The sequence below is a fragment of the Delphinapterus leucas genome, chromosome 8 (genome assembly GCF_059928025.1).
Source record: "Delphinapterus leucas isolate spDelLeu-1000000601 "Yukka" chromosome 8, BTC_Dleu_Yukka2, whole genome shotgun sequence".
Lineage (NCBI taxonomy): Eukaryota > Metazoa > Chordata > Mammalia > Artiodactyla > Monodontidae > Delphinapterus > Delphinapterus leucas.
In genome coordinates, this window is record NC_143136.1 from 38767360 (window position 1) to 38785958 (window position 18599).

General features: G+C 41.7%; 1 protein-coding gene across 1 annotated transcript in view; it reads left to right on the forward strand.

Annotated features, from left to right (window-relative positions):
* Positions 1-513: 513 nt before the first annotated feature.
* Positions 514-18599, forward strand: part of HECW2 (HECT, C2 and WW domain containing E3 ubiquitin protein ligase 2) — a 456160-nt gene continuing 438074 nt past the window's right edge. Inside the window, exon 1 of the mRNA XM_022567294.2 lies at positions 514-1167. The gene's annotated coding sequence lies outside the window, so the exon portion shown is untranslated. The remainder of the gene's footprint in view (positions 1168-18599) is intronic.

Sequence of the window (18599 nt, forward strand, 5' to 3'; positions counted from 1 at the left end):
CACTCCTCCATTCAGCCTTCCGGGGGGAGTTAGGAAGAGTCCAGCCTGCTTGACCTCAGAGGGTCTTCCTCCTCCGCGGCGCCTCTCGGAACCCTCATGTCTTTCGGCATCGCAGAAGGAGAGCAGCTCGGGCTCCGCCGCAGCCTCGGCATTCGTCCTTCGCCCAGCTGCATCCGCCCCGCTCTCCCACACCTTCCCCGGGAAGGTCCAACTGGCCAAGGTCTGGCAGTCCCTCCCGCCCTCTCCCCTCACCCCTCCCGCCTCCCCCACTCTGGTCCCTGACGTGCAGGAAGCCCCCAGCCCAGCGCCCCGCAGGGAGGTGCGGGCAGATGCCTCCCGGGCTTCCAGCGGGAGGGGCGCCGACGCCGCGGGAGGTGAGCGGCCCGCACCCTTCGCCCCCCGAGGGCCAGGGCGGGCACCGGGCACTCTGGGCCAGAGGAAAGTGGCAGCGCGAGGGAGGCCGGGCGAGCCCGCGGGGAGCGGCGAGAGAGGGCGACGCGGGCGGGCCGGCGCGCGGCTCGCGGGCGACGCCTGGAGAGCGAGCGGCGGGGAGCCAGGCGCTGCGGGCCGCTCGGGGACGCGCCGCGCCCGGGCCGCCGAGCTCGCCCATAAACCTGCTCCGGACGCCCAGACCCCTGGCGCCCTCCCGAGAGCGGGTGGGAGATATGGCTTCGCGCGTCCCCGCCACTGCCGCCGCCGCCGCCGCTGCTGACTCGACAGAATCGGCGGGCCGCGCGGGGGGCGCGGCGTAACCCGGGGGTGGGCGGCGGCGCGGAGCCGCCCGGGGAGCTCCGGGCGTCGTTGGGAGCGAAGGAGGATGCCAGCACAAAGGCGAGCCGAGACCCAGCCCGCTGCGGAAGGCGGCGGGAAGAGCCGCTGAGGGGCGCGTCGGACGCGCTCGGCTCCGCGCTGCGTCTCTCGTCGCTGCCTCGGAGTCGCCGGGTCGGAGACGGCCGCGTAGGGTCCCTCGGCCCCGTGGCAGCGGCCGCCGCAGCCGGGAGCTGCATGCTACGCGCGGCGGCGCCCCCGGTCGCCTGCTTTCCCCGCGGCGTGCGCGGGCCGGCCGGAGGGCGCCGGGGCCGCGGGTCCGGGCGACTGCGGGGGCGCCCTGTCGCCCGGCGGCCCCGTCCCCACCCGCAGTCGGCGGCAGCGGGCGCCGAGTCCCAGGTGAGTGCGCGGCCCTGGCCCGGCCCTCGCGCCGCAGGTACCGGACAGCGGGAGGTGGCTTTGTTTTCCTCCCTCTCGCCCCGGCGCAGTCATTCATTTGACATTTCGGCTTCCGCTGCCCAGAGACGCGGGCGAGAGGCACTGGGACGTGTTTCAAGGTTTGGTTCTCCTGGGGAGCTGAGACTTTTGGGTCCATTTGAGCGTCACTTGAGGGAGCGGAGGCTTCATTTCCTTTTTGGTTTGGAACGTGTTGTGAACATCCTCTGCGGGGGCTTGGGGCCTGGAGGAAACTGGGGCTGCAGATTTAGACGTAGACGTTTCCGAGGACGTGCAACTGCAGAGGTCTGGCTCTTCCATGCCTTGTGTTTTCCGCTATTAGCAGAGCTCAGGTGTTTTTCCTTGATTATTATTAATTTAGGAACAGCTTTACAGGTACATTTATTTCTTTTAGAGTTGGAAGTCTTTGGAGACAATACAGAGAGCTCACAGAGTTACAGGGGATCAATCGATAATAAACTTGGAGAAGGCAAGCGTCAGCAATCCTCGTAGGTAGAGGTGAACGGTAGGCAAACTTCCCGGGGGCCTTTAGCCTTCCCAGTACGGTTTCTGCTTTCACCGTCCTAGAGTCAAGCAAACTCTGAATTCTCATTGTACGTATGCCTTTGTCAAAGTGTGAAACTTGTCTTTTTTTGAATAGTTTTCTAGTTTGTCATTTGGAAGAAAAAGATTTTAATGTAATTATTAGAGTCCTCTATTAGACCTGGTGAAATTTCATGTTTTCATTTGTCTCATAAGTATGATTTTCATTTTACTATTTCTCCTGTTCCCTCAAGGGCTCATTTCTTCTGTTGCCTAGAGAGAGCTCCACCCGCTCCCCCTCCAACAGATGGCTGTGTGTTCTGAGAGGTTATCTTTAAAATGACACTCACATTACCTGTAAACAAAAAGGATCAGTTATTAGGCTTATCTTTGGAGTTATTAAAGCAAGAAGCCTAATCTGGATGGGGATATTATTAATGGTCTGAAAATCTGGAGTTTGCTAATCTGTTTGGGCATCAGAAGATTCCTGCAGGGATTGTTTATATAGTGTGGGAGACAGATGGCATCCCTAGCAGACAAGAGAAGCCCAGCATAAAGGGTCATTGTATTCTTCAGAAATTATCCACTTCACTGTTGGGAGATGGGGTCAGGTGGGGAAGCCATAATTTTCATCTCCCAAAGGAGGCATTATAACCTTATCATCCAGCAGCCTAACCAGTTAGTTTCTTTTTTCTGTGAACATTTAAAAAGTCATTATTGAGCTGTTTGTTTTGATTATTACTTCGGCCCATTTTGGCCTCAATTGTGGTTATGTGAAGCAGTTTAAACAGTTATATTAACAAAAATGTCTTTGCATTTAAGATTATCGTATCACTGGGAAAAAGCAGTTGTATACAAATGGCCCCTTGGACTCATAGTGTCTCCTAGCTGGAAGGACTTAGTCCAATCTGCATGAATTCAAAAGGAGTTTCTTCTACCATCTCTGTGACAGGTGGTTCCCTGGCTCCCAGCATTTGTCATGAGACTCTCAGCTATGGGTAGTACTCTACTTTTATAAGACTTAACAGCCTAAGACATTTGCTTTATCATTGCCTCCATCACAGCATTGAACAGCCTTGGGCAGTGAATCTTTTTGAATGACTGTGGAGTCCGTGAAGAAATCAGTCATTCTGAACATTTGAGATAAGCCAGCTGGAGCTTTTCTGCTCCTACCACCATCATAGATTCTTCTGTGCTGTAGATTCCAACTAGATTGCAAAATTGGTCTCCCCTCTGCATGCATGTGAGGGAGAATATTCCAGTGAATTAATAGTCACTAACCACAGGACTAAATTTAATGAAGAACATGAGCAATGTTTGACCCCCCTGAACAGGAAGTATGGGGTAAAAGTAAGCACTGGCTCTGTTTAATGTGGGAACTGTGATCTTGAGGGAAAAAAAAACATATTTTCTTACTTTTTTCAAATCCTTCTGCACCACTGATCTCAGCAAAAGACAAAGAAACCAAGGTTGTTACCTGTAGCTGAGGACAGATGCCATAGCCATTTCTTTTGGATGAATGTGTGCTGCTGGAGAGGTAGCTTTCGGGCTCTGTCCAGTTTCATTGTGTGCCTTGGCATCAACAAAAGGGTCTAACATTCAAATTCGGATTGTTAAATCCGTGGCTGGTATCTGTGTACCTTCTCACCAGGTTGCTTCCTTTCTTGTGAAGTATTCCTTTATGAGAAACCCGAGGCACCAGGCCCGGGGCTTACTGGGCACCTGGCCTGCATCCACATTCTAGTGTGTTGCTGCCTGCTTTCTTGAGTAAAAATGGAGCCAGTTTTGCACGAATAGGGAATGGCAGGGTGGAGTGAAAACATTTCCAGCTCCATTGTGGAAAGCCAGGCCTGGCCTGAAAGAGAGAAGACTATATTTGAAGTTCGGTTGATGTAGCAGAGGCAGAATTGCTTCTTTACACATAGGATGTCTTTTGTGTGGGAAAATGTATGAGGGATTAGAAGGGTGACTACACCCTCTGGTTAGCCTGCAGTAGTCCTGGTTTTTTCCTGTTGACCTATCTGAATTATCAAATGCATCCCCTTTCACATTTAAAAGTGCCCTGGTTTGGATGATAAATTATGTGGTCACCCTAGATATTAAGGAATCTTCACTATTTTCTTCACCACCCTCTCCTGACTTCAAATTTTGAGTCTGGCTTTGTTTCAGTCTTTAATTTGTTAAATGCAAAGGTAAGAAAGGTAAAAAAAAAACAAAACCCAAAAAACCCAAAAAATGCATAAGGAAAAAAGAAATAGCAAGGAAGACAAAAGACTGATGTAATTGGTTGCTTGTCATCTATTTATACATATAAGAAATAAAATAGTTTTTTCCTTGACATATTAAGTGTCTACTCTGGCTCTGAGCCCAGGTTATTATTGTCTTCGAGCACAATAAGAATGTGCCTGTTTACCTAGGGCTGGCATGAATTGGGACAACTCCTATGATTTGGGAGAGCAGCTTCAACAAAATTCTGTTTGCAGACCTGATGGGTACATGGCTTTTGCAGATATGAATGAAAGTTTCAAGATCTAGTGTTTGGTCAAGTTCTTGGAATTTACTGAGAGACCAAAACACATGTGTCGTTGTGAAGACTTGACTCCACATTCTCCTAGTTTCCAAGCCCTCTGGGCCACGAGGATAATAGAAGAGCCTTTGTTTTCTGCCCTCTCTTTTGACTAGAGTCTTGGGTTTGGGTCTCAGTTTTTCAGACAAAGGGCTTGCAGAGAAGAATGTGCTGTGCCCACTCATCACGTGAACATTCTCATAGGGGCTGGAGATTGTGCAGGTGACCTGGTGGGGATTTGAGTTCTAAAGCTAGGTATATGAAGCTTGTGGCATGTACTTCAACAATGGCTGTGCTCCTTGGCTAAAGAATTGCCTGTTTGAAAGAGTTCACTTGCAGCGCTGGCCAGCAGGTGTTACAATTAATTATGGCTGTCACTTTTTCCACACCCACTCTGCTAAAATCCTCCAAAGCTTGGTTGGCATGCTTGAATAAGAAGAAATGTATGTATCTTCTTTATGAGTAGGATAACCATGTAATTATTTTTGCTCAGATAAGGACACTTTTGAGAGTAAAAGGGGATACTGACTGGAAGGGGCACCAGATCAAACAGTATAAACTGGGCTATCCCAGGAAAATTATGATGGATGGTTGTCTTAACTATTACCTAAGTCATTAGCTTTTATATGAAGAATGCCCATATGATGGAAAAATGTCCTTAGCTTCTTCTAGATTTGTTCAACATATGTCTAATGTGTGCATGCACATATGTGTATATGTATATATACAAACATTGATCATATATCTATAGATATGTGTATTGTGGGGTTGAAATTAACTACTTACGAAGACCTAGTCATTTGGAAAATTGTGACTTTCATCATTTTTTTCATGGGTTGACTTTTAAACTAAAAAAAAAGTCCAGCCTCTCCAAACTTTAAATCATCTTCTGACCTTGTACAGTTCTCTTGCTTAAATCATTTGATAGTTCTCCATTTTCTGTTTAATTCTCAAAGTAAGATCCACAGACAGATTGGTGGCTAAAAAGGAAAAGCAGTGAAAACATTTCACTTATTCATTCATTCACTCAACTACTATTTATTTAGCACCTTCCATGAATCTAGTTGCTGAATGAATAAAACTGCCCTTGTGAAGTTTTCTTTCAGTTGGGAGTGGAGGGGTAGGAGTGGGAGATGCACAATAAACCAAATTATATAGCATGGTAGAAGGGGATAAGTGCTTTGGAAGAAAGAAAGTAGAACAGGATAAATATAGTTGAGTAGCCATCATGAAGAAAGAGACCTTAAGCAAAGAGTTAAAGGAAGTGACAGAAGTTACTCATACAGATACCTGGGGAGCAGTGTTCCAGGCAGAGGGAACAGCCAGTGCGAAGGCCTGAAGGTGAGAATGTGTTTGGATGTGTTCAAAGGTTAGCAAGAAGACCAACACAAGGGGGTGGGGTGATGGGGGGGACTTCGAAATGTGAATCAGAAAGATAGTGTAGGAGTGGCAGAGCATGTAGGACCTTGAAATATGAGAGTAATTACAATTTCATCAGAAATCCCATTATGTTCTTAAAAGTTATTATGATATAAAAAATTGTGTTCATGCTATGAAGACTGCACTGGTCAATATAGCTTACATTTCATAAGCACTTCATCATGGTGCACTTCATCTTGGTTAATATACTTTTTATGTCATTTGCTTATTGTTTATTTGTTAAAATAGCATAGTTTGTTGTTGCTGGTCTTAAATTATATCTCAGTTTCACAAAAATAGATCAGTGGCTCAAAAGTGGTTCATTGCAGTGTGAAAATAGTGATGAAAATAGTAATGTAAATGCTGCAGTTCCGAATGTCATAAACATACTTATAGAACCGAATCCCATTCCAAATATAAAATGTGTATCTGTATGTGTAAAAACAAGGACGTTTGTGAGAGTGATGATTTCAAAACAGTAGCTGAAATGAAAAAGTGCATATGGAAGTATGATGATGACTACCTCAAAACTGCTTTTTATTGGGCTTGCCATCCATTCGCTCCAAGTCCCCAGTCATTGCCTGTTATGAAACTTTGTCTGTGAAGCCATGGATGTTTTGGTGTCATTTTCAAACAAAGCACAGTGGCTTCCTTGTTATACTATTCAAGTTTCCCAGGGCAAGTACCCAATAATGTTTTCCGTTACAAAATTAATGTATTAAGCTGCTAACGGTGGGTAAGAGATTAAAAGTCTAGTATCTTCCTTAAAGGATCCTTGTAACAGAAGTAAGTATAAGTCATTTTATTGAAGAGACACCTGGAAAATCAGCTGGAAAGTTAAAGACAAACATTATCCTTAGAGAGAAACCGGAAGTTATTGACAGAATTCCTTTGTCAAATGACACGGTTGGCTGTTGCATAATATCAGTGGAGTAGGGAAGAGCGATTAGTATCAAGTGCACGCTAGCAGATATTTCACTTTATGGTTGGATGAAACCCACCGATGTCATGCAGAGAATGAATCAGCCTTTGGCATTTGTTCAGGGAGGAGCATTCGGTGATGCTTTGTTCATTTATCACTGAAAACTCGAGCTATAGGGGAAGAGATTTTTCTTTTGGTTAACCATTATATATGAGACTGGAAAAGTCCTCAGGAGGCAGGACTGACAGAGCATAAGTTTCATGTACAGATAAGAAGGTGATGGGTTCATGAAGAAAAGAAGTTGTACCTAGAAGCCAATCCACATGCTCTTCCATTCACAGCGAAGATGTAGCACCTTCTGATCTTGAGGAAATACTAAAAGAAAATGAAAACTGGGTACAGCCAAATTGCGGCCCCTGAGTATCTGCATGTGCTCTGCAAAGTGATAGGCAGGGAGTATAAGGCTGCTTCTCTGTGCTGATGTACCCTGGCTGTTTAGGGGAAAGGTGCTCATATGATATTTTATCTGTGGTGTAAGATATCTGTAGAGCCAGAAAAATGTTTCTTCATGACGTGGATTAGAAATGATTTCTCTTGTATCAAGTGGCATAGCTCAGTACTAAACTCTGCCCACGGGGAACCGTGTCAAGGACAGGGAGGGAAGGAAGAATTGTTAACAAATAAAACAATCTGCCACAGTCTTAGGACTGAGACATTTTTTTCATTAGAGAGAGTTGGAGGTCCACATTGACCATAAAGAGTAGAGGAGGTTAAAAAAAAAAAGAGTTGAGGAAATATTTTCAGTAACGGACAGTCCTTTAAGTCAGAAGCATAATACCTCTCAGTGACCTATTGGAAGAATAAGAGCACAAAGGAATAGAACTTAGATCCAATAAAGTTGATGTGGAGAGAGTACGAGTGTATACATAATATTTGAGAGCATGTAAGGAACCACAGTGGGAGGAACCCAGGGTTTTAGGATTTTGTGTTAAGATACTGGCTGGCCAGGAGTATAGGTAAAAGGAGGTGGAGAAGTCTGACAATTGGACATGACTTTTCTTATACTTTTTCCTTAGGCTTGGCTTCATTTCAGACAAATGGACTTGGTACTCGAGGGTTTTCAGAACACGATCTGTATTGCCTCCAACCTAACCTAGAAAAAATATAATTGTTCTCTAGTGGTCTAGGATTCTTTGCATAGGACTCCTCTCCTTCCTTCCCTCCTCCCTCCCTCTCTCTTCCCTTCCCTCCCTTCTTCTCTCCTTCTTTTCTCCCCTCCCTGCCTCCCTCGCTTCTTTTGTTCTTTCCCTCTTTAAGCTATTGAGTTGGCATCTTTAAACTAGAAGATACTTTGAGAGCTCATCTCCCCTCTGCCCGTGTCTTTTAGCAGATATATGTGCTATCCAGGGCAAGAGGGATAAGGGCCTCTAGGGAAGTTCTGTTTCTTGTTCAGCTAACCCACTCTAATGTGGAATATCCAGTTATAGCACACATTTAAATTTTAACCCTTATCCTTCAATAAAGGTCCATTTCTTGGGGAGTTCCCTGGTGGCCTAATGGTTAGGATTCCGGGCTTTCACTGCTGTGGCCCGGGTTCAATCCCTGGTTGGAGAACTGAGATCCCACAAGCCTCAGGTGAGGCCAAAGAAAAAGAAAGATCCATTTCTCTCTTTTTTTTTGAACTTTAATAAAGATGGAGTGATTGTCTTTTGTCTAATAACTCTTCTGTAGTGATGGCCATTATTTCATTCTAGGACAGAAGTCATTCATGCATTATTCATTGAACAAACATTGAGAGTCTTACATGTGCCAGGCTCTGTGCTGAGTGATAGGTATAAAAGAGGTCAGTATTCAGACATGGCCCTAACCAGATAAAACAGAAAATTGAATTAGGATATAGGCAATGGTAACAAAAATGTGAATAAACAAGTAAATATGTAATTGCAAAGCAAATGTGGCAGAAATGTAAATGTAAACATTTTTACATTAGGGTGGTGGTATTTCAGCTACTTTTATATTAACTTCTGAACTGTATGATCTCCTGAATGTAATTTTGAAATATTTTGTGAGTAAAAAGTGAAGAAAACATAGTTGAAAGTGTGATAAGTGCTTTGTAGAGGAGGACCTTGATAGAGAAGGAAGTATAACTGAGACTTCCTTTACATGGGGTGGTCAGGGAAGACCTGGAGTGTAATTCATCACTTGCCTGTGTGAGAGAGATGAGGATAATTTGGACCGGGCTCAGAGAGGAGTCGCAAAGATGATTGACGACAGAGTTGAAAATAAGACCTTCGAGAGCCGTCTCAAAGAACCAGGGGTGTAGAGCAGCCATGGAATTGAACCCGATGCAATGACTTAGGCTCTCTTTTTCTTCAACTTATACACATCCACTTCTACATGTTCACATTCTCTTCACTCATTTCTCATGGTCAACATCAGGCAAGGCACCTGATTCAGGTTAGAATTCCGTGTTAGAGGAAAACTGAAATTTTGTTCTGCAGTTGAGGAAAAATTGGAAGGGACCTGAGAGGCAAACTAGTTCAGCCTTTGTAAGAAGAAATATCTTTTCAAGGTTGTTAATGGTGGTCATCCAGTTCTTAGGAGATCGCTTCCATGCTTCCTCCACCTAGAACGGGGCGGTGGTAAGTGGACCACTCTGGTTTACTTCCAGTAGGCAGGTCCTCTTTCCATTCCATAAATACCCCAGACTCATCTCCACCTCAGCACTTTTACCACAGGAACACTTCCCACCTGGAATGCCCACCCGTTCTACCTACTTTTCTGTGTGTCATTTAAAAGTGGTGCTTTTCATCATCCCCCCCCCATCTTACTCTTATGAAGAATATGGCATTTCTAGAAGTAAATGTAGCTTCCTTTGTCATGATTGGCAGTAAGTTTGGGGGTAGAGTGAGTATCCTAATCTGGGAGGGGATTGAGGGCAGTGTATTTAGTTTGATACCTTCCCCCCACATGCTAATAGGCCCCACTCTTGGGAATCACTATCTTATAGCAATCTTATAGCAATTGAGCAATATCTTATAGCAATCACTATCTTATAGCTTTAGGTGGTGCACTACTTATTTGTTTGCTATCAGTCTTTTTGCCAACTAGACTTTAAGTACTCTGAAGATAAGGAAACTTGGCTGATACCTCTGTATAATGCTCAGTATTGATCATGAAGTGAATACATACACAATGGTCCATGCCTCATGGCTGAAGGAACCACGTGTTTCTTTTTCATGGACCATTATGAAAGGCTATTATTTATATAAATCAGATATTAAGTTGGCACAGATGCTAAAAGATTACTATTTTTGTAGTTTTAAAATGGCAGAAAGTCAAGTCTTGGAGGTCTGATTCATTGAGATAATTCCCATATCAGAAACCTCCTTCTTCCTTTGTAAGCCTTTTAACTCCTTGCTATTCAAAGTGTAGTCTACAGACCAGTGGCATCAGCATTACCCAGAAGCCAGACCTACTGAGTCAGAATCTGCATTTTAACAAGATCCTCAGTTATGTTCTATACACAGTAAAGTTTGAGAAGCATTTTATTATTAACACAAAATTCAGAAATTTAGGAGGAGCATTTATCTTCAAAGAGAAGTGAGTCTGGAAATGAAGATTTCATTGGTCTGTGGATGAGATCCTCAGTGCTTTCTGTCGTGTTGGCCTGGAATGAACACTGCTTCTTGCCAGGCCAGAATTATGTAGGAGTGCCCCAGGGTAATTTAAGTAAGTGAGTGGTACAGATGTTAGATGTGATGGTGATGACAGGAAGTTGAAGCCGTTTGGAGTGAGAAACTAGGAGAGCTTGGCAAAGGTAGAGGAAAGTGGCCATGCAACCTGAAACCAAATATAAAGGAAAAGGTCTTCCCCTTATGATTAGAAACAACTTCTAACTCTCTGGATTTGGACTCGGTTCTCATACTCCAACCCCTCCAGAGCCAGCAGGACACAAGTGAAACTGGCTTAAAGTGCTGTGCACGGAAACCTTGTGGAGTGGTGAGGATCCTGGAGAGGCATTCTTCATCAGAGGGGAAGGAGGTGTCACCACTCAGGTCACCCAGTTGTTGCCACATGGGAATTTGGGTGCAGCATGGCCAAATCGTCAGATTTTTCAAATGAAGGTAAAAATATAAGTTTGTACATAAAACATCTCTTGGGTATAGTATGTTGGTAATTAAAATGTTTTTAGAATGGCTCAGGCCAAACTAAATTCATATGCTGCCTGCATCTGTTTTGTAACCCCTGTTCTGGAGCAACAAAACATATGTGGTGGTGTGAATACCTGGCTTTTTTAGCGCAGGGCACCAAACACAGGGAGAGGCCTTTTGGTCCTGGTAAGGACCATTTTGGATCTTTACTAAGTAAAAGAAATAAAAAGACATAAAAGAAGGGAGCTGCACTTGGTTTGATGACCTGATTTAAAATATATGTCTGAAGAACCTCAGTAACTAATGGTGTTTGAAGGAAAGAGTTAGATGCCTAAAGGCATAAAATTTTGGTGCTGTAAAATCTGAAGGGGAAGTAAGCATGGAGTTGGGTCCAGGGTGAGGAAATGAGGTCATGGAAATTTCTTGGCACCCCCAAGCTAGGATCACACGGTGCAACAGAGCTGGGAGGCTGGACCACAGCTTGGAACTTACTGCGCTTGGAGAGAAGTGTGACTGGAGATAGAATTCGAGTTAATTTACCTTTAGCATCTGGTTGTTGAATTTTGGTGGTGGCTAATATTTATTTTAAAAAAATTTTAAACATACTTTAAAAAAATTTATTTATTTATGGCTGCGTTGGGTCTTCGTTGCTGCGTGCGGTCTTTCCCTAGTTGCGGCGAGTGAGGGCTACTCTTCCTAGTGGTGTGCGGGCTTCTCGTTGCGGTGGCTTCTCTTGTTGCAGAGAAAGGGCTGTAGGTGCGTGGGCTTCAGTAGTTGTGGCATGTGGGCTCAGTAGTTGTGGCTCACAGGCTCTAGAGTGCAGCCTCAGTTGTTGTGGTGCATGGGCTTAGTTGCTCTGCAGCATGTGGGATCTTCCCAGGCCAGGGATCAAACCCATGTCCCCTGCATTGGCAGGTGGATTCTTAACCACTGCGCCACCAGGGAAGTCCTGGCTAATATTTAAAGTTTGCTGGAATTGAGTTTTCTATTAAAGTTTGTCATGGTAAAATTAGCATTTTATGTATTTTGAGAGTGAAAACTAGGTGAAGGAATCAGAATTCTTTCCAAAGATTTGTTATTGATTATACTTCTTGTTAAAGACTAAATTCCTTAAAGATTAGCACTGTTTATTATTTATCTTTACATTATTATCATCTTTACATCCACCACAGTCTGGGTCTGTACTGATTATAAAACAGAATATAGTTTATTTTCTATCTTGGTGAGTCATTCTGTAGGTATTCATTTTCCTCACTGATTTAAAAAAATAATAGCTTTGTTGAGATATAATTCACATACCATAAAATCCATCATCTTAAAGTGTACAATGTAGTGGGTTTTAGTATATTTACATAGTTGTGCAACCATCACCACCCTGTAATTTCAGAACCTTTTTATCACCCTCAAAAGAAGCCCAGTGTCCTTAGCAGTCACTCATCTTCCCTGCCTCCAGCGCCTGGCAACCATCACTCTAGTTTCTGTCGCTGTAGATTTGCCTCTTGTAGACATTTCATAAAAGTGGAATTATATAATATGTAGCCTTTTGTGACTGACATCTTTCACTTAGCATAATGTTTTCAAAGTTTATCCATATTGTAGCATGTGTTAGCACGCCATTCTTTTGTAGAGCCAAATAAAATTTTATTGTATATATATACCACATTTTGTTTATCCATTCATCAGTTGATGGACATTTGAGATGTTCTCAGTTTTTGGCTATTATGAATAATTGTGCAGTGAGCATTTGTGTAAAAGTTTTTGTGTAGATATATGTTTTCAGTTCTCTTGAGTATACACCTAGGAGTGGAATTGCTGGGTCATATGGTAACTCTATGTTTATCATTTTGAGGCTCTGCCAAACAGTTTTCCAAAGTGAGTGCACCATTTTACATTTTACTCAGCAATGTCTGAGGGTTCCGATTTCTCCATATCCTTACCTACACTTGTTACTGCTTTTCTTTTTGATTTAACCATTCTGGTGGGTATGAAGTGGTATTTCATTGTGGTCTTGATTTGCTTTTGTGTAATGACTCATGATGTTGAGCATCTTTTTGTGTGGTTATTGGCCATTTGTGTATATTTTTTTGGAGGCATGTCTCTTCAAATCCTTTGCTAATTTTAAAATAAATTTATTTATTTAAAAATTTTTGTGTTGTACAGATTTTTTTTGTAACTTTCTGGATTCTAGACACTTATGAGACATATGACTTGAAAATATTTCTTATGTTTTTTGGATTGTCTTTTCACTCTCTTGACAGTGTCATTTGAAGCACAAAAGTTTGTAATTCTGATAAAGCCCAAGTATCCTTTTTTTTCTTTCTTGTGCTTTTGGTGCATATCTGTCCTTGTTGATCTCCTAATTATTCAATCCAATATGGAAAATGGAGTATTGACATCTTTAACTATTGTTGTTAAATTGTTTTTTTCTCCCTTAAACTCTGTCAGTTTCTACTCATGTATTTTGCAGCTCCTTGTAACATATATGTTTATAGTCATTATGTCTTCCTTTTGAATCGACCCATTTATCTTTATAAAATATTCTTTCTCCCAAGTTACCATTTTTGCCTTAAAGTCTATTTTGTCTATTGTTGGCATTGTCACTCCGTCTCTTTTTTTAGTTACTGTTCCCATGATGTATCTTTTTCCATCCTTTTACTTTTACCCATTTGTGTCTCTGAATCTCAATTGTCTCTTTTAGATAGCATGTAGTTGACTCATTTAAAAATATATTCTGAAAAAAAAATAAAAATATATTCTGCCAATCACTGCCTTTTGGTGAGTGTTTAACTAGAATGTTTGATTGGAGTGTTTAATTTATTTACATTTAATGTAATTACTGTTTATCAGATGGATATATATCTGCGTGTTTGCTATTGGTTTTCTGTGTGTCTTATGTTTTTTTTGTTCCTCAGTTCCTCCATTACTTGCATTAAATATATATGTTTTGTAGTGTGCCATTTAAATTTTCTTGTTGTTGCTTTTCTGGAGAAGATAATTTTCATAGGCCTTTGTTCTGTCATTCCTGATAATATTGTTATGATTATTTTTGAGTTATTTTCTTAGTTGTTGCCTGGTTATTAACAGTGAAATTCTTAATTTAAAACAATCAAGTTCAGATCAATTTCAACATCATTTCAAAAGTATACAAAAACTTTACTTCAATATGGCTTAATTCCTTGCTTTATACATTGTAAGCCCATCATTAACACTTTTATAGTTATTGTCTTATGTAGTTGTTTTTAAATAGAAAAGCGTTGTAAACAAAAATACATTTAGGGCTTCCCTGGTGGTGCAGTGGTTGAGAGTCCGCCTGCCGATGCAGGGGACACGGGTTCGTGCCCCGGTCCGGGAAGATCCCACATGCCACGGAGCGGCTGGGCCCGTGAGCCATGGCCGCTGAGCCTGTGCGTCCAGAGCCTGTGCTCCGCAACGGGAGAGGCCACAGCAGTGAGAGGCCCGCATACCGCAAAAAAACAAAAACAAAAACAAAAACACATTTATAATGTACTTTGCATTTAACTATGTCGTTAGCTTTTCCAATTCTCTTTATGTCTTCATGTGGATTTGAGTTAATATTTAGTGATTTTCATTTCAGCCTCAAGAACTCCCATTAGTATTTCTTGTAAGACAGATTTGATAGTGACGGATTCTCTCAGGTTTTGCTTGGCTGGGAATGTCTTAATTTCTTCTTCATTTTTGAAGGATAATTTTGCTGGATATAGAAGTCTTGGTTAACTTTTTAAAATTTCACTGATTTGGATGTGTTGTTCCAATGCTCTCTGGCCTTCATAGTGTCTGATGAGAAATCAACTGTTAATCTTATTGAGAATCCTTTGGTTGTGATGAGACTTTTTCTTGCTGTGTTCAAGTTTCTCTCTTTTGACATTTTTTGACTATGATGTGTCTTGGTGTGGATTCTTTTTAGTTATCCTACTTTGAGTTTATTGAACTCCTTGGATGTATAGATTAATTTTTCATCAAATTTGGGTAGTCTTTGGCCAATATTTCTTCAAATAATGTTTCTTTCCTTTCCTTCTGGAATTCCCAGTGTGCATGGCATGATACAATATCTGTAGTTTCATAGGTCTCTGAGGCTCTGTTAATTTTTCTTCATTCTTTTTCTGTTCCTAAGCCTGGATAATCTTAATCCACATATCTTCAAGTTCACAATTTTTCCAGTGTTCTCATTGCTTTTATGGAGGATCAGATTTTGGGGGGTCCTTACTTGGCCATTCTGGAAGTGCTTCTCCCTCCTACTGAATTTTATAACTGCCTACTACTCTCGTGATGTTACATTTGATTAGCTTCTTGCTTGCTTGCTTGCTTTCAAGATTTTGAAACGTGATTTTTATTATCTTTTTTCATCTTTGTTATCTCTGTTTTGTTCACCCCTTCCATAGGTACATGCTTTTTTTTTTTTTACGGTACGCGGGCCTCTCACTGTTGTGGCCTCTCCCGTTGCGGAGTACAGGCTCCGCGGCCATGGCTCACGGGCCCAGCCACTCCACGGCATGTGGAATCTTCCCGGACCGGGGCATGAACCCATGTCCCCTGCATCGGCAGGCGGACTGTCAACCACTGTGCCACCGGGGAAGCCTGGTACATGCTTTTTTAAAAAAATCCATGTGTAGATTGAAGAATTTAATTGAGGTAAAATACACATAACATAAAAATTTTCCACCTTAAATAACCATTCTTATATGTAAAACTCAGTAATGTTAAGTACATTGACATTGTTATGCAATCTTTTCATTTTGAAAAACTGAAAGTCTATACCCATTAAACAAAGCTTCCCATTTCTCCCTCCCCCCACCCCCACATGCCCTGACAAGCACCATTCTATTTTCTGTCTATATGAATTTGACTATTCCAGGTATCTCATATAAGTGGAGTCGTATAGTATTTGTCTTTTTGTGACTGGCTTGTTTCATCTAGCAAAATGTCTTCAAGGTTCATCCATGCTGTAGCATGTGTCAGAATTTCCTTACTTTCTAAGGCTGAGTAATATTCTGTTGCATGGATATATCATATTTTGTTTGTACATTCATCCATCAATAAACACTTGGGTTGTTTCCACCTTTTTGCTATTGAATTGCTATTGAATTCATTGCTGTGAATGTAGGTGTACAAATATCTCTTTGAGACTTGGCTTCAATTCTTTTGAGTATATAATTATTTTTTTTGTTTTGAATGGAAGCATCTATAGAAATATCCAACTTGATAGTTTTTTTTTAACTGACTGTCTCAAATTTTGCTATATAATACATTTTCATTAGGCACAACTAAGTATTCTTTCCTGATTCTGCTCAGACATAGACATTATCTCTCTTTTTCTCCCATTTTTAAGCTGCTAAAGTTTAAATAATTTTAAAAGACTTGAAGCCATGTCAGGGGTTAGGAAATGAGTAAATTACAAACTTAAATGGAATCCAACTTCTCATTTTAGTTGAAACCTAAAACTTCTGTGTTTTATTATTTGTTATGTGCCTAAAGAAAAAGGAGAATGTAGGGATAAAAATCATTGTAGTTCTTCTGAATAAGCAACCAACACAACATCGTGGTCTAAATTTCACTGTTAAATAAGTAGGCTATTGGGAAAATATATTTAGGGATAGAAAGTAGCAGGCATTTCTTGGATAAATTTTGGTGTTTATCAAGAAGATGACATTTGAGACAAGGTTTTATTTCTGTAATTTTTCTTAGTTTTTTGACTAGTGCTTTTTTAGGCTCTTTCTTTTACTTAATTTTATTCATACATCTAGTCTCCATTTTGTAGTAGGTGGGGGTGGTTGAAAGTACTGTGAGTCTTTAAATTGACAGCACTTTTAGGAACCAAAGTTTCTTATAATAACTAACATAACACTGAATTTTTATTTACATATATATTTGAGGATTATGACTTCCCAGTATTTTAAAGAAACACACAACTTGACCTTGAATGAAATTCTAACAAATTCTTAGCTAAATTTGGAAATGAAAAGATAATAAGAGAGAGAGAGAGAGAGAACAAGTGAAGCAAAATATACAAAATCTCCAGTTAAAATAATTAAACATTTCTAAAGGAAGTGTGTTTGAAATAATATATCTTACTAATTGTTGTATTTTTAGATGTGTGTAATATTAAAGTGAAACAAAAGATTTACTGGATGACTGTGGTAATAAGATTAAAAATTTGTTTTCCTCTAAGAAAGTTTTTTGGAAATAAAATATTCCATTTCTCCATTTCCAAAATGTGAGGTTTTATTTAGTGCTTTCTGTTCAATTGTCATTGAGGGAAGGATGAAACTAATTTAGAAATAGACATACTAAGGCATCTTAACACTGATATTTTTATTGTATAAGGTAAGAAAGTCTTAGACTTTTGCTAAAGAATGTATGCAGTTAGTTCCGGGAGTTCTTTGTGACAATAGCCCCATCAATGTTAGACAGTTAATTCTGGTTGAATACCTGGAAATTACAGAAATAACCCATTCCTGCACTTTCCATCTACTTTTCTTAGAGCAGTAGGTTCTATAGGCATGTTGTTCAGCTGCCTTACAGGTTGTCTCAGGTGACAGATTCACCAACTACTTTACTGTGACAAACAAGGGTCACTAGTTTATAACCTTTTCCAGTTAGCAGTAGCTTCTTTCTTGTTACCTAGCACCCAGTTGCTCAGCCAGTGCCTCCTATTTTATATTTATATAATATCAGCACCCCATTTCTGTTACCAATTTCTAAGATTCTCTGAGTAAGAGCTAAGCTGGTATAATCGACACTTCCCCAAAACAGTGGCTCTAAAGATAGAAGCTCATTGCTTGCTAACATTTTCTCTAATATTTCTCTTGTTTTTACCTGAAAGAGTGTTTTGAAAAACTTCATTCCTTCCCCCCTGTGTGTCTCCTTTTCTTTCACACAGAACACTTCTGATGCCTCTAGTTGCCAAATGCTTGGAGGTTTTCCCCCAACAAGCAATCCTCTGGGATACCACCTGGGTGTCCTTCAGTTTAAGTCAGTTCTAATACTATCTACCTGGAGATAGCATCAGATCCCACAGGTTAAGGGCTCAGTCCCATGACTCTGCCCCGCCCCCTCCAATTCACATGCCAAGGGCAAGTAGGTCCCCAGGTTACGTACAACTTCTGTCCAACTTGGCTACAAATCAGAGGTTCTTATGACCTCCTCCCACCTTGGATCAAATTAATTTGCTAGGACAGCTCACAGAACTCAGGGAAACATTTACTTTTGTTTACCAGCTCATTAAAAGATATGATAGGGCTTCCCTGGTGGCGTAGTGGTTGAGAGTCCGCCTGCCGATGCAGGGGACACGGGGTTCGTGCACCGGTCCGGGAAGATTCCACATGCCGTGGAGCGGCTAGGCCCGTGAGCCATGGCCGCTGAGCCTGCGCGTCCGGAGCCTGTGCTGCGCAACGGGAGAGGCCACAGCAGTGAGAGGCCCGCGTACCGCAAAAAAAAAAAAAAAGATATGATAAAAGATACAGATGAACAGTCAGATGAAGAGAAATATGAAGGACCCTCTCAGGTCTGGGAGGGCCCTGAGTGCAGAAGCTCCTTTCCGTGTGGGTTGGGGTACATCATGCTCCCAGTACTTGGATGTGCACACCCACCTGGAAGCTCTCTGAACCCCATATAATTGGGATTTTTATGGAGGCTTTATCATGTAGGCATGACAGATCATTAAGTCCATTTTCAGCCTTTCTCCCTTCTCAAGAGAATGGGAGGCGGGGCTGAAAAGTCCAAGCTTCTAATCATGGCTTGTTCTTTCTGGTGACCAGCCCTCTTCCAGGAGCTC